The sequence below is a fragment of the Stegostoma tigrinum genome, chromosome 7, assembly GCF_030684315.1.
Source record: "Stegostoma tigrinum isolate sSteTig4 chromosome 7, sSteTig4.hap1, whole genome shotgun sequence".
In the NCBI taxonomy this organism is placed as follows: Eukaryota; Metazoa; Chordata; class Chondrichthyes; order Orectolobiformes; family Stegostomatidae; genus Stegostoma; species Stegostoma tigrinum.
Window position 1 is genome coordinate 41,546,636 of NC_081360.1, and position 15,482 is coordinate 41,562,117.

The 15,482-nt window shown below is 42.7% G+C and overlaps 1 protein-coding gene across 2 annotated transcripts in view; it reads left to right on the forward strand.

Annotated features, from left to right (window-relative positions):
* Nucleotides 1-15,482, forward strand: part of pde1a (phosphodiesterase 1A, calmodulin-dependent) — a 462,032-nt gene that overhangs the window by 180,070 nt on the left and 266,480 nt on the right. The gene's annotated exons all lie outside the window — the stretch shown is intronic.

Genomic DNA, 15,482 nt, shown 5'->3' on the forward strand with positions numbered 1-15,482 from the left:
AAAACCTGGCTGCTCATATGGAACTCTAGAGATTGTTGTCTGTTTCAGAGGAATAATAATGGCATACACTAGCAATCTTTATATATAAGCTACTTCCAGATCTATTTTACAATTGCAAAGAAATTTATAGTAATCCAATTAATGCAAATTGAATTATTACATTATTAATATGCTTTGATTAGATAGTGCTGTTTGTATAGTGTCAATGACTGTGGAGTCACAGAATATTAATTTAATTGACAACGTTTGTCATTTATACAGCCTGTTCATTTTTTTGATCATCCAACTTGTAATGTTAACCATTTATCTAGTCCACGTTGTCAGAACTCAGGTCTGACATCACCTGAATTTAGACATTAACTAGTCAATTAGTTAATGTTCCATTGCAAAATTATATTGGGAGCATGTCATAATTTTTCTTTGAAATAGATACTAATTTTCAGAGAATTTCTTTGTTTGAAATAAAGTGAATTACACTTTACATAGTTGTAAAATTGCTTTGAAAAGTTATATATCATTTGTGTTACAGTTCTAAATAAAAGCTTTTAGTGCAAAACAGGGAAATAATTGCATTTCAAAAGCAAGAAAATATAATTGTCATATTTATTTTTTGCTTTCATTATTAGGCTCAAATTTATATAAAAATCATGAAAACATAATTCAAAACATTTACATGATAGTATTATTTTCAAAATGATTGCAGATGTTCCATTTATTCATGTCATGTTTGTGAAGTTTGAAAACATGTTACATAGACATCTGTTAAATGAATAACAATCTTACACCATTTCAAACATGTCGGAAAGCAGATTCAGGCCGTTGGGACCTAAGATACAAATGAAACGATACCAAAAAACATTTCACACTTTTAGAAAAATTGTATGTTAACAATGTATGTGAAAATGAATGCTTTTCACCCTAAAGAACAGCATAAATATTCTTTATGTTGTATAGGCAGCAGCTCAGAATAATGATGCATTGACAGTGTTTTGCCAAACTCTCTTGTGAATCTGCATTGTACAGAGCAGTAAGATTGTGGAATACACAATCATGTGGAGGTGAATAGAGCAGTTGCATTCATTGAGAAGTTAGATGTACAGGTGAGTAAAATAAAAGGGGATGTTAACAGGACTGAATGAAGTATGGTGGAAAAAAGCTCGTGTTAAACACTGGTGTCAATTAGTTGTGTTGAAAGGTCAACTTCTTGATGTAGACGCTGTAAGGATTGGAGGACATGACTCACTAATCAAACTGGTAATTGGCTGAATGATAGGGCAACTGAATATTAATCTTACTTTCCAATCTCTCTCCAGTGCTTTTGTATCTTTTTATGCTTCAAATAGTTATCCAGTTTTGATTTACAAGATAAAACTAATAGCACTCCATGTGGCAGGTAGCTCTATCTTATCATGATGTTTCTTAACATCCTTCCCAACTCTCTTCATGATAATTTTAAAATGATGACCTCCTCATCACCAGCTCCCAAACCAGAGGAAATAGTATTTACATTTCACATCTATTAATGCCCTTCATCATTTAAAAGTTGCAATAAATTTTAGTCTGTTTAGTCAAACGGAAACAGTCCCAATATCCCTAAACTTCCACCAGAATTTTCCATTCAAGGTGACATTCATTTCCATTTCTTTTATTATTGAGAGAGTGATGGTTGGGGAAGAGGATGTCCATAAGCTCAATATTTGCATAAATTGATAATTAACTCTTTACTGTTGTACTTTATGGTCCAAGATTAACACAAAGGTCTTTGCAATTCAATTGCCTCATGTCTGGTCCAGGCAGCATTGTGAATATCAGACTGAAAGCTCAATATTAATGGACAAGCATATGACCAGCTTTATACACAATGTTCATTGGCAATGTACCTGTTGGATATTCTCAAAGTCCCAATTACATGATGTAATTTAAAGGCAGACATCGCTTCTGCAGAAAGCATGAACTCAGACTGCAGACAGGAAAGAACACCACACAAATGTGCGTGCAGAAGAAGCATTGTCAGATTACTCTGCTTCTGCAATGCTGCCTTGGAGACTTTGGAACAGGGAGAACTATTTGCGATCACCACATACACACGTACTCATACAAGTGGGAGGAGTTGACTGTACTAATGAATGCCAACTTAGCTCACAAGACATGACTGTAAATTGAAAGAAATTTCCTGATGCTGGCAAAGTTGTACACTCAATAATCCAGCTTCTGGTCACCTTTGTGAAACAACTTTGTTCCTCCAAAGCAGAAGAGTGCCCAGAATCTGAAACAAGAACCACAGCTGGAAGAGGCAGAGCCCCTCTCCATACATTTTCCCATCTAGACAATGGATGCGGCAGGCAAAGACACAGTCATAGTTATCATAATATTGGAGGAGACATGAGGCAATGTTTTTTCGCCCCTTATCCATGTTTAACCAGCTTGCTTCTATCTCACCTGAAAATTCTCCATAACATAATTCAAGTGCTTTTACCAGTCACTTCTTTCTTTGTTCTCTCTTCACAACACAAGCTAATGCTTGTACCTTTATTCATTTCAGATACAGAAAATGTCAAGTTTTCTCTGCTCTGTCAGGAAAGGTAGACCAGATTTTCTGATGGTGCAAGGGCAGTCAATTTGACCCAAGCAATAACCAACTGGATATCAAGAGAGTGAAATTTTGTTATCGATTCATAGTCATATGGCCCAACCAGTTGACGCCAAATATAATCCTAAACAAGTTGCACCTGCCTGCTCCTGGCCCACATCCCTCCAAACCTTTCCTGTTTATGTGCTTTCCTAACTGAACATTCTATTGACAAAGATAACAGGCAGGTGATGGGAGGAATGCAAGGCAACATGTGTACTGTCTATGGAGCCTTGTATGAAGGTTTAATCAGTCATGTGAAGCATTCCTTATTCTGCTTTGTTCTGCCCATGGAGAAGTAGATGAGATATTCTTCTGTGTGTAAATTACCTCCGTGATCTTCTTGTTGCAATAAATTGGGAGATGCCATTGACCCATTTAAGGGCCGCAGCACCCTTGAATGGCACAGGCATTACTGTCTGTGTCCTGATATAAACTGAGTTATGCCACAGGTGACTTAGTTTGATGACTGCTACCTTTATAAAGCAGAGATGTGTGAGGAAATGCTGCTGTAAGAAATGCATATGGGCCAAGTGGTCCCCTTAGACTCACTGGGAGTAGGGTCAAGTCTGTAAGGAGGTCAGGGGTGGCATGACCCTGATGGAATCCAAACTCAGCATCAGCAGGCATATACAAACACAAACACAGAAATTGCTGGAAAAACTCAGGAATCTATCAGTGTCTGTGGAGAGAAAGCTTAATTAATGTTTTGGATCCATTAACCCTTCTTCAGAGCTCAGTTTCACAGATGTTGCCAGACCTACTGAGGTTTCCCAGCAATTTCTGTTTTTGCTTTTGTTTCTGATTTTCAGCTTCTGCAGTTTTTTTTTAATCAATAAGCAAATTATTGCTGAGTATGCATTGATAACACTGAAATTGATCAAAAATATCATGCTGGGATGGTAATTGGATGGATTAGACTTGGTCTGCATGTACACAGGACATACTTGGGTAATTTTTCACATTGACGGGTTAATGCAGGTTTTGTAGTTGTACTCAAGCAGCTTTGCTAGGGATGGCTAGTCTTCAGTACTGTTGCCAGGATGTTGTCAGGGCCCGCAACCTCAGTATTCAGTACATTTAGCCTTTTCTTGATGTGGGCTGGTATCCCTGACACAAGGTTCTTGGGAAGAGTCCAAGATGGATCATCCACTAGGTACTCCTGGCTACTTTATAACATTAGCACTAAGACCTGAGATGAACTCAATCTAGTGGACTGGAATGAGACAGGTGAAAGCTTACAACACAAATCATCAAGTTATTACGGTTCAAAGAAGATCAATGCTAGCTCTTTTTAGAGCAATCCAGATAGTCCCATTCCTCACCATACCCACTCTTAAGCCCATTCATGGCCTCACAGGATTATTTCACTCTAGTGTCTACTCAGTTTCCACTCTAGCACTATTTTAACACTAGTTTTCTTATGTGACAAAGCAGCTCACCAGATAGATACATGCCACATGAGAAGATTCCAGGTTGGGGAACATTACAAGAACTGTCATATGATTTTAAGCAGTTGAATTAGTAGCCTGGTTTGAGGTCCCTGAAGTAACTGATCCCCTTAAACTGTCAGTGAGCTGCCGCAGACTGCTTGACTCGTGTATTTATCAGGGCTAGGTTGTGAGAATGGGCCAGGCCTTTCAAGACATCCTACAGGCAGAAAGTTCCTGTTAGCCGACGAACCAGAAGTTAAAATTCCTCTTTGTATACTCATCTGATGAAGTTCCTCCTTTAGTAAGGCAGACCATCAAATGGTTCACAGATGAAAGCACAAAATATGTTCTGCAACTTGTGTCCATGGCAGTGTTGTATCAACCAACTTCTAATGGATTTATACAATTGTGAGTCTAAGGACCAAATTTAAGAGGTTTTTGTTCTGCAGTTCTTTCTCGAAGCTAAAAAGGAACACATTCTTCCTCCTGAGATGTTGAAAAACTGTAAATTATTAAGTTGCAATTTGTAATAATTGCAGGAAATTGCACTAAACATAAAATGCTCTGCAAATAGGACTGCTGGTTAAATTAGCAGAATTATTCCATGTTTTAAGCAGATGTTCTCAATTGGGCAGATTAGTTTCTGTAACAGGTGACTGTGTACACTCAAGCTGCAAATAAAAGAAAATTAGACACAAATAGAAACGCTGTCCATTTATTTCATCTTGTTAAAAAAAAAAGGGCAGCACCATTCTAAGCCACTTGGTTCAAATGACCTTTCCTGCATGTTTGTTTATTACTGGATATAGTACATCAAACTTTAAATGGATGTTTACAACCAGTTCCTGGAAATGCTGTAGTTTTCCTACTCCTTGTTTTTTTTATATAATGTATGTTTTACCCTGCTTCATGGTGACATAAAGCTGAAGTCATTAAGGTTAAATTGTAAGTTTTTCCATTCTTTGTTGTGGTAATGAACCATGAAACACAAACATGACTGCAAATTAGTAGCAATCATCAAAAATTCTTGTTTACTTCATATTGATAGCTTATACCAAAATTATGATTCACTTTTATACACAAGTTGAAATACAAGGCAGTTCAGTTTGTACACCGTGATTGTTTATTGCTCGATGTAAAGTTATGACGAATATCTAGTCTGAGAATTTTATGCTATTCTCAGATTGCACAAAAGATTTTTCCTTTTCATTACAATTAGTAGGGTCACTACAGGGCATTTATGGTTTTAGGTCAATCATTTGGCAATTGAAATAATTCCTCAGATGTTGGTGTCCCGTGATCAACTCACCCTTTATTTACACATGGAGAGTCCTTGACACTGATCCAGCTCCCTCCAAGCCAGCATTCAGAGTGAACAGGACGTCTAACACAACAAAGTGTGGAGCTGGATGAACACAACAGGCCAGCATCTTAGGAGCACAAAAGCTGACGTTTTGGGCCTAGACCCTTCATCAGAAAAGGGGGAGGGGGAGAGGGTTCTGAAATAAATAGGGAGAGAGGGGGAGGCGGATCGAAGATGGATAGAGGGGAAAATAGGTGGTGGAGAGTATAGGTGAGGATGTAGGGAGGGGATAGGTCAGTCTGGGGAGGCAGGACAGGTCAAGGGGGGCGGGATGAGGTTTGTAGGTAGGAAATGGAGGTGCGGCTTGAGGTGGGAGGAGGGGATAGGTGAGAGGAAGAACAGGTTAGGCAGGCGAGGATGAGCTGAGCTGGTTTTGGGATGCAGTGGGGGGAGGGGAGATTTTGAGGCTGGTGAAATTCACATTGATACCATTGGGCTGCAGGGTTCCCAAGCAGAATATGAGTTGCTGTTCCTGCAACCTGCGGGTGGCATCATTATGACACTGCAGGAGGCCCAGGATGGACATGTCGTCGAAGGAATGGGAGGGGGAGTTGAAATGGTTTGTGACTGGGAGGTGGAGTTGTTTATTGTGAACCGAGCGGAGGTGTCCTGCAAAGTGCTCCCCAAGCCTTTGCTTGGTTTCCCCAATGTAGAGGAAGCCACAACGGGTACAGTGGACGCAGTATACCCCATTGACAGATGTGTAGGTGAACATGTGCTTGATGTGGAAGGTCATCTTGGGGATGGGATGTGGGTGTGGGAGGAGGTGTGGGGGCAAGTGTAGCACTTTCTGTGGTTGCAGGGGAAAGTGCCGGGTGTGGTGGGGTTGGAGGGCAGTGTGGAGCGAACAAGGGAGTCCCGGAGAGAGTGGTCTCTCCGGAAGGCAGACAAGGGTGGGGATGGAAAAATGTCTTTGGGGGTGGGTTTGGATTGCAGATGGCGGAAGTGTCGGAGAATGATGCATTGTATCCGGAGGTTGGTGGTGTGGTATGTGAGGACTAGGGGGATTCTCTTTGGGTGGTTATTGCAGGGCAGGGCGTGAGGGATGTGTTGCGGGAAATGCAGGAGACACAGTCGAGGGCGTTCTTGACAACTGCTGGGGGGAATGTTGTGGCCCTTGAAGAACAAAGACATCTGCTATGTACAGGAGTGGAATGCCTCATCCTGGGAGCAGATGCGGCGGAGGTGAAGGAATTGGGAATAGGAGATGGAATTTTTGCAGGAATGCAGGTGGGAGGAGGTGTATTCTAGGTAGCTGTGGGAGTCGGTGGGCTTGAAATGGACATCAGTTTCTAGCTGGTTACCTGAGATGGAGGCTGAGAGGCCCAGGAAGATGAGGGATGTGTTGGAGATGGTCCAGGTGAACATGAAGTTGGGGTGGAAGGTGTTGGTGAAGTGGATGAACTGTTCAAGCTCCTCTTGGGAGCATGAGGCGGCGCCGATACAGTCATCAATGTAACGGCGGAAGAGGTGGGGTTTGGGGCCAGTGTAGGTGCGGAAGAGGGACTGTTCCACGTAACCTACAAAGAGGCGGGCATAGCTTGGGCCCATGCGGGTACCCATGGCCACCCCCTTTACCTGTAGGAAGTGGGAGGAATCAAAAGAGAAGTTGTTGAGGGTGAGGATGAATTCGGCTAGGCAGATGAGGATGTCGGTGGAGGGGGACTGGTCGGGTCTGTGGGACAGGAAGAAGCGGAGGACCTTTAGGCCATGTGCATGGGGAATGCAGGTGTATAGGGACTGGACGTCCATGGTGAAAATGAGGTGTTGGGGGCCAGGGAGTTGGAAGGTCTGGAGGAGGTAGTGGGCGCTGGTGGTGTCATGGACGTAGGTAGGGAGTTCCTGGACTAAGGGGGAGAAAATGGAGCCCAGATAGGTGGAGATGTGTTCGGTGGGGCAGGAGCAGGCTGAGACAATAGGTCGGCCAGGGCAGGCAGATTTATGGATTTTGGGAAGTAGATAGAAGCGGGCCGTGCGGGGTTGGGGAATGATGAGGTTGGAGGCTATGGGTGGAAGGTCACCTGAGGTGATGAGGTTGTGGATCATTTGGGAGATGATGGTTTGGCGCTCGAAGGTGGGGTGATGATCCAGGGTGCAGTAGGAGGAGGTGTCGGAGAGTTCTCTCTGTTTATATCTGTCAGCCAAGGTCCCCTGATTGGACCAGATTAACAGCCCCAGTCAGGGAACTCATCTTCTATGAGGTCCACCTGGCTGAACTATGTAGAATTACTGTAGTAATAACTGCAACTTTTACCTGATTTACAAGGGATAGAATTTTAAGAACAAAGAACAAAGAAGAATGCAGCACAGGAACAGGTCCTTCGATCCAGCAGGACTCTGGTGACACATGATGTCCTGCCAAATTAAAGAGCTTTTGCATCTATGCTGTCTGTATTCCCCTATTCTTTGCCTGTCAAGATGCCTGTTAAATGTTGCTATAGTAATTGCCTTCGCCACCTCCTCTAGCTTCTTTCCAGGCGCTTAACGCCCTGTCGTTCTTGTCTCCTTTCAACTTAACTCTGTTTATCTTAAACCTATGTCCCCTATAAATTGACATTTCCACCTTGAGAAAAAGATTCTGACCAACTACCATATCCATGTCTCTCATTATTTTGTGAGCTTCTATCAGGTTGCCCCTCAGTCTTTGTCATTCAAGTGAAAATAAACCAAGTTTGTCCAATTTCGCCTTATAACTAACACCCTCCAAACCAGGCAACATTCTCCACCACATTCTGATACTGGATCAGAACTACACAATGTTCCAAATGTGCCCAAGGTAAAGTTCTATAGAGCTGCAACATGTCTTGTCAACTTTTTTGCTCTATGCTCCAAGTGATGAAGGCATGGATGCCATATGTCTTCTTGAACAACTTATCGACTTGTGGTCAGAGATAGTAGGAACTGCCGATGCTGGTGAATCTGAGATAACGGTGAAGAAGGGTCCAGACCCAAAACGTCAGCCTTCCTGCTCCTCTGATGCTGCCTGGCCTGCTGTGTTCACCCAGCAGCACACCTTGTTATCTATTATTGACTTGTGTTGCCACTTTCAGGGAACTGTGGGCCTGTATGCCTGAATCCCTCTGTATGTTGATGCTACTAAGCATGCTGCCATTTACCATATACTTCTCATCTGCATTAGATCTCTCAAAATGCATCACCTCACATTTGTACAGATTAAACTCCATCTGCCATTTCTTCACCCAAGTGTCTAACCTGTCTATATCCTGCTGTATCGTCTGGCGCTTCCTTCCCATTATCCGCAGCTCTCCCAATCTTTGTATCATCTGCAAACCTACTAATCAGGCCACCTATATTGCCCTTCAAATTAATTTTATATATATTATTACAAACAACAGGAATCACAGGGCTGATCTCAGTTGAATGCCAATAGTTACAGATCTACAGGCAAAAAGATGCTCTTCCACCATTACTGTCAGTCTTCAATGACCAAGCCAGTTTTTTACAACCATTTTATAGGAGCAAATTACTGCAGATGCTGGAATCTGTACCGAAAACAACAAATGCTGGAGATCAAAGTGGCTCAGACAGCATCAATGGACAGGGAGCGAGCTAACACTTTGCGTCTGGTTGACACTTCACCAGAGCTGAAGTGAAATGTGGAGAGGACAGCATTTATGCTGTAGCTCTGGGGGAGAAGGATAATTGGTGAAGGGTGCTGGTGGAGAAAAGATGCTGATAGCTCAGATTCAGTGATTGGAATGTGAGAATGGTAGAACAACGGTGTGTCTCCTGTCAGACTGGAAAGGACAGACACTGAGGTGGGGGGAGGGGAGAGAGGACATGATAACAAGCTCACAGAAAGGAAAGAAATAATTCACAATTTGAAAGTGTTGAACTCACCATTAAATCCAGAAGGCTGTAACGTACCTAGCCTGAAGATGAATACCTCCAGTTTGAGCTTAGATTCACTGGAGCACTGCAGTACGCTGAGGACAGAAACGTGGGCATGTGAGCAGGATGCTGTGTTAAAATAGCCAGCTACGGGAATGTACACATGGACCGGAGGTGTTCCGCAAAGCAGTCACCCAGTCTGCATTTGGCTTCTCCAATGTACAGTTGGCCACATTGGGTGCAGTGAAACCAATACACAGGAATGGAAGACGTACAGGTGAAATGGAGTTTCATCTGAAAAGACTACTTCAGCTCTAGGGTAGTGGGGAGTGGGTGAAGAGGCAGGTGTTGCACCTTCTATGGTTACATGGGAAGGTACGGTAAAGAGGTGGATAGGTTTGTTGGTTGTGGAATAGACTTGGGTGTTCTGGAGGGAATGATCCCTACGAAATGCAGACATGGGTAGTGAGAGCAAGATGTATTTGGTGCCGTTGTCTGAAGTGGCAGAGAATGCGGAGGCTGGTGGGATGAAAAGTGAGGGCAAGGGGAACCCAATCACATTGTTGTGAGTGCTAGGAAGGAGCAAGGGCGAAAGCATGGGTGGTAGGTTGGATGCAGTTGTCCTGCCAATCACATTGGGTGGGAAACCATGGTCATGGAACAAAGAAGCCATGTCAGCAGTGCTGTTTTGGAAAGTGGCATCATCCAAACCGATGTGATGTAGGCAAAGGAACTGGGATGGAGTCCATGCAGGAGATGGGGTGGGAAGAACTGTAGTGAAGGTAGCTATGGGAGTCAGTGGCTTTTTAATGAATGGCAGTGAATGGTTTATTCCTTGAAATAGAGAGAGACAAGTCAAGGAACGGAAATGTCAGAAATGGACATTGTGAAAGTTAAGGGAGGTGGAAATTGGAGGCAAAATGAACAAAGTTTTCATGGTCCTGTTGGGAACATGAAGTGGCATTGAAGCAGTCGTCGATGTCCTGAAGAAACAGTTGTGGGAAGAGGTCAGTGTACGACTGGAACAAGGTTTGTTCCACAAACCCCATAAAGAAGCAGGCATAACTGGAATCCAGCAGCTGGAATCGGCCTAGACCCGAAACGTCAGCCTTTGTGCTCCTGAGATGCTGCTTGGCCTGCTGTGTTCATCCAGCTCCACACTTTATTATCTTGAATTCTCCAGCACCTGCAGTTCCCATTATCACTTATAACTGGAATCCATGCAGGTGCCCATTGCCACTCCTTTCACTTGGCACAAATGAGGTGTAAGCCAACAGCTCTCAGACCATCCTGGTGGGGAATAGAGGTATAGAGAGAATTTAACCATATTTATCAGCTCACAGGAATCCCATGCAAGTTTATCTTTTTTATCAGCCTGCTGTGAGTGTCAAAGGCTTTGTTAAAGTCCATCTAGACAACATCCACCATCCTGTCTTCATCAATCATCTTGGTCACTTCCTCAAAAAAACACAAAATGTTTGTGTGAGAGATAGTAGGAACTGCAGATGCTGGAGAATCTGAGATAACAAGGTGTAGAGCTGGATGAGCACAGCAAGCCAAGCAGCATCAGAGAAGGGTCTAGGCCTGAAACGTCAGCTTTCCTGCTCCTCTGATGCTGCTTGGCCTGCTGTGTTCATCCAGCTGTACACCTTGTTATCTCAAAGGTTTGTGTGAGACCTTCCCCGCACAAAGCCATGCTGCCTATCACTAATAAGTCCATATTTTTCCAAATGTCGGTAAATCCAATCCCTCAGCATCTTCTCCAACAATTTTCCTACCGGCTCATTGGCCTGTAATTTACCAGAATGCACCTGTTGCCTTCTTAAACAAAGGTAAGATACAGACAGAAAGCAACAGAACTGGTCATAATGAGGTAAGTGACTGTAGTGAGGGATCCCGAAAGTTAGTACAATGGGTTTAATTGTGGCTTTATAACTCAGGCATATCATTAATATTTACTTCTGGATTTTCTGACCAATTGGAATGGGCACCAAATTGTTAAGGCTACATTATTTAAAGGGACTCTGAGAGTGGTCAGAAACGACCCAAGCATTTTCTGAATAAAAATCTAGGCCCAAAACATCAGCTTTCCTGCTCCTCTGATGCTGCTTGGCCTGCTGTGTTCATCCAGCTCCACACCTTGTTATCCTGGACCCAAGCTATGGTTGTCCAGACACAGATAGCAATTCTCCAATGGAGCCTCAATATGAAGAGGCTGACCTTGGCAACTTTGTTCTCTGTGACATCCCTAGAAGCCATGCTGTAGGGCATAGGGGCCTGCAGAGAACGATCCATCCAGCTTACACATGAAAGAGATCAGTCTCAGAAACAAAGCAAGTGAGAATATTGAGTTGGTGGAATGAGGTCCCTCATTCATGGAGCACAGCGCCGAAATCAATTCAATGAGCTTATGAGGGAAGGAAAGGTAAATGACATGCCACATTTAATTGCCACTCTTGACTTCGCCATTTGAACTCCACACCTTAGATTCACACAACTTGCTGCTCCAGACATTATTCTTTCTTGAAGCTCTCTGAACAGCCTCCACTGACACTTACCTTGATCTTTCTGTCACCACACACCGATTGCTGAGAAACCCTCCATGAATATTGTTATTTCCTCCTGTCTACAAAATCCTTTTCTCACACTCAAAACTCCTCAGTGGAGAAGAACTCAGCGCAGAATTCCAGACAGTAAGAGAGAATCAAAGGTGATCCTTCAATAATAACCACCCTGACGGCTGCAGGGAACTGAAGATTCGCAGACATTTGGAGTACAGAGCCCTTGAAGAAAGAGAGATGCGGGTCTTCCTGCTCGGTGACCACTGACTTTAAATTTTGGATCACATCTAGTCCTGAGTTTCTGCATTGAGTCTTCATGCAGCCGAACGGTCCTATTCTCAACCTGTAAGATGTGCAAGATTTCCTGTGAGTGGTGGGCTCCAGAATGGAGAATTTGCTTCCTGTTCTTTGCTACTGTGTTGAAATTTTGCCTCATTATTAAAGTATTTGAACACAATATGTATTGTAGCTCGATGGGCAAAATGCTGCCATTTTGAATGGCTTTCACCAAGCTCCATCATTATTCTCATCGATACTGCCTTTCAAGCATAGCTTCAGAGTGTCTCTGAAGCATTTTCTTTGTCCTCCCCAGACCACTGACTAGCTGAGAACAGAGAAAATAGCTACTGACATGGATGATGCTTTTCAGCCATTTCAACATAGTGTCCACTCTATCGTCGTTGATGTTGGGCAAGTTGCCTGAAGCCTGTGGTGTTGGCTCTGAGGAGGCGCACTTACATTTGTTTGATAGGCCACAGATTGAATCTGTGATGACGACATCCTTATCTGATCTGTAAACTCAGTCTGCCACTTTAAACAGGATTGAGGGAAGCCTTAGTTTGGCTGTTCAGTACCTCAATGAAGTGCAGCCAAGTGCTTCTTAGTTCTTTGCTAACAGAGAGGTAATCCCTACAAAGCTGGAGAAAGGCACATGGGAGTGGAAATTCTTTTTAAGTCTCTACTGTCCAATCACTTCCATTGTTTGCTTTTGCCGATGAAACTTTGGGCTAAATGTTTTGACAGGCATAGAAGATGAGCAATGGATGTCAGTGAAATGAAAATATCCCTGACTCTATGAATATGCTTTATATTAAAGGGTTTGTGTGCAATGGTGATGGAACGAATGCCTGTAGAGCCTCAGATTGACTGAATCATGCTAGTATGAGTCTACTATACATGATAATTAGGTAGACAGTTGCAGGAATCCTGGCCACATCAGATTCTTCCTGCTTGACTTCTTACCTTGGCCCTCCTTTTTTCCCTTCTACTTCTCATTATTAAAGTAAAATCTCTTTCCAATAACAAGCTGGTTGAGCTGGGGTTGCTTTGTTTGTCATATGGACTTGTGGGATTCAAACCATTGCAACAAAACTGTAGGACCTGTGCTATTGGTGGCAAAGTAGATGTAAGTCAGTCAAGACAAGTATAGTGTCGATCCCCTGGGTAATGCATTCTTGTGCAGTAGATTATGAAGTTCTGTATTTATCACCAGCAGATCGCTGAAAGAAGTTGGAGGCAAAGAAATCCAAGGTTGTGAATCATGACTGCCACTAGCAACTAAGGGTTCTTAACTCTCAGGGTTCTGAAGATTTGGAATTTTCTACCCTAGAGGGTTACATAGAACATTACAGCACAGTACAGGCCCTTCGGCCCTCGATGTTGTGCTGACCTGTCATACCGATCTCAAGCCCATCTAACCTACACTATTCCATGTACGTCCATATGCTTATCCAATGACGACTTAAATGTACCTAAAGTTGGCGAATCTACTACCATTGCAGGCAAAGCGTTACATTCCCTTACTACTCTCTGAGTAAAGAAACTACCTCTGACATCTGTCCTATATCTTTCACCCCTCAATTTAAAGCTATTCCCCCTCATGCTCGCCGTCACCATCCTAGGAAAAAGGCTCTCCCTATCCACCCTATGTAACCCTCTGATTATTTTATATGTTTCAATTAAGTCACCTCTCAACCTTCTTCTCTCTAATGAAAACAGCCTCAAGTCCTTCAACCTTTCCTCAACTGTTGAACATATTTGAGGGTGGGGTAAGCAGAATGTTAGTGTCTCAGCAGATCAATGGATATTGTCAGAGAACAGGAAAGTGGAATGAGGAAGCACAGCCATGAAGGTTTTGAAAGGAGTGGGGGATTGGTCTCAATAGGCTGAACAGTCTATTATGAGAGTTGAAAGGAGCAAAGAAGTAGAGAGTAGGGTCAATGAAGATGCCAGACAGAGGGGGATAAAAGAAGAGGGAGTAGGGAATACTCAATCACTTGTTGGTTATCCAATTTCATAAGTACTAAATGTGAATTCCATTCAAACCAACATGGACAAACGTTCACACTTGCAAAAAACTAGTGTCTATTTGGTCCACAACGCAGGAGGTTTTGTTTCAAGAAAACTTTAAATATTAGTAGCAATGTTATGAGAAAATCTGAATGATAGCCATGTCCAGAAAGCTGCTTTTCGGTCAGTGCATCCTGTGTTGGGTTTATAGTTACCTCTTTAAAGCTAGAGCTCTGAATTCAACCTCTCAAGCCCCTGGACAAACTAACGGTTATTCAAAAATCAGAGAAAGATTTTCTGTTGCGACTGGTATTGTTCCCAATGTGAAAAAAGGGCAAGTGAGCAGAAATACGCTCCAAGCTCTAGGAAATCACCTCCAAAACCAGGAAATGAGACTCTCAGAATATGTCCCTGTGAGGAAAAGCCTTTCCCATAGGCAAGGAAACAGCTGTCTTCATTCAATATTTATAGCATTTGATCCTGTTAATTTCACAGTGCTGTCAATATCTGCAGGGTTATGGAAATAATTGTAACGCCATACCATAAGCTTCATGGTGCTGTATACACATTGAAGTTCATAGTATTCAGTCTATTCATCATTTTATTTGATGTTGAGAATCTCATTTTTCTAATCTCACCATATTTTCCCAACTGACTCACCTTGGCCTACATCATTCAGAGTCTGAGAAAACTCTGTCAAACTTTTTCCCCCAATTAACTGCTGCACATTTTGAACGACATGGGAAGCTCTCATTGTTCAAATGAGTCAGAGATTGAAAAATGTAAAAATGCAATTAAATGAAGATTTAACCTGGATGCTGATTTTAAAAGCCAGGTCGGGAATTTCCCAGGCTGTCTGAAGCTCCCCAAGGGTGAACAAGGTGAGAACCTTACAGGACATTAGTGCGCAAATGGCAGCCAATGCAATGCTTGTTGATTCCAGGCAGAATGTGACCCACTAGCCAGGTGAGGAGTCTCTAAATTTGAATAATACAAATATTACGAACCTCAATGTGCATCTTTCAGTGAAGGTTGTGCTTTTCGTACAGCCTTCATTATCAGCGGGACATGTCTGGTTTAATTATACCCATATTAATGTCAGTGGAATATGGATATTAGTTTGGCTGCCACTGTCAATGACAGAGAGAAACAGTGGGCAATTTCTGGTGCAAACCATGGCAAAATTTTACCCATTTGGCAGATATTTCTTCTGCCCTTCTTTGTTTCTTTGCAAACCCATTTGATAATTGCTGAATTCTAAACCTTTCCTGTATCTGTGTAATTGGTGATCATTTTAAAGTGTAATACTGCAAAAAACAACTATGCTTTAGAAAACATTCCTTGATATCTTCAAT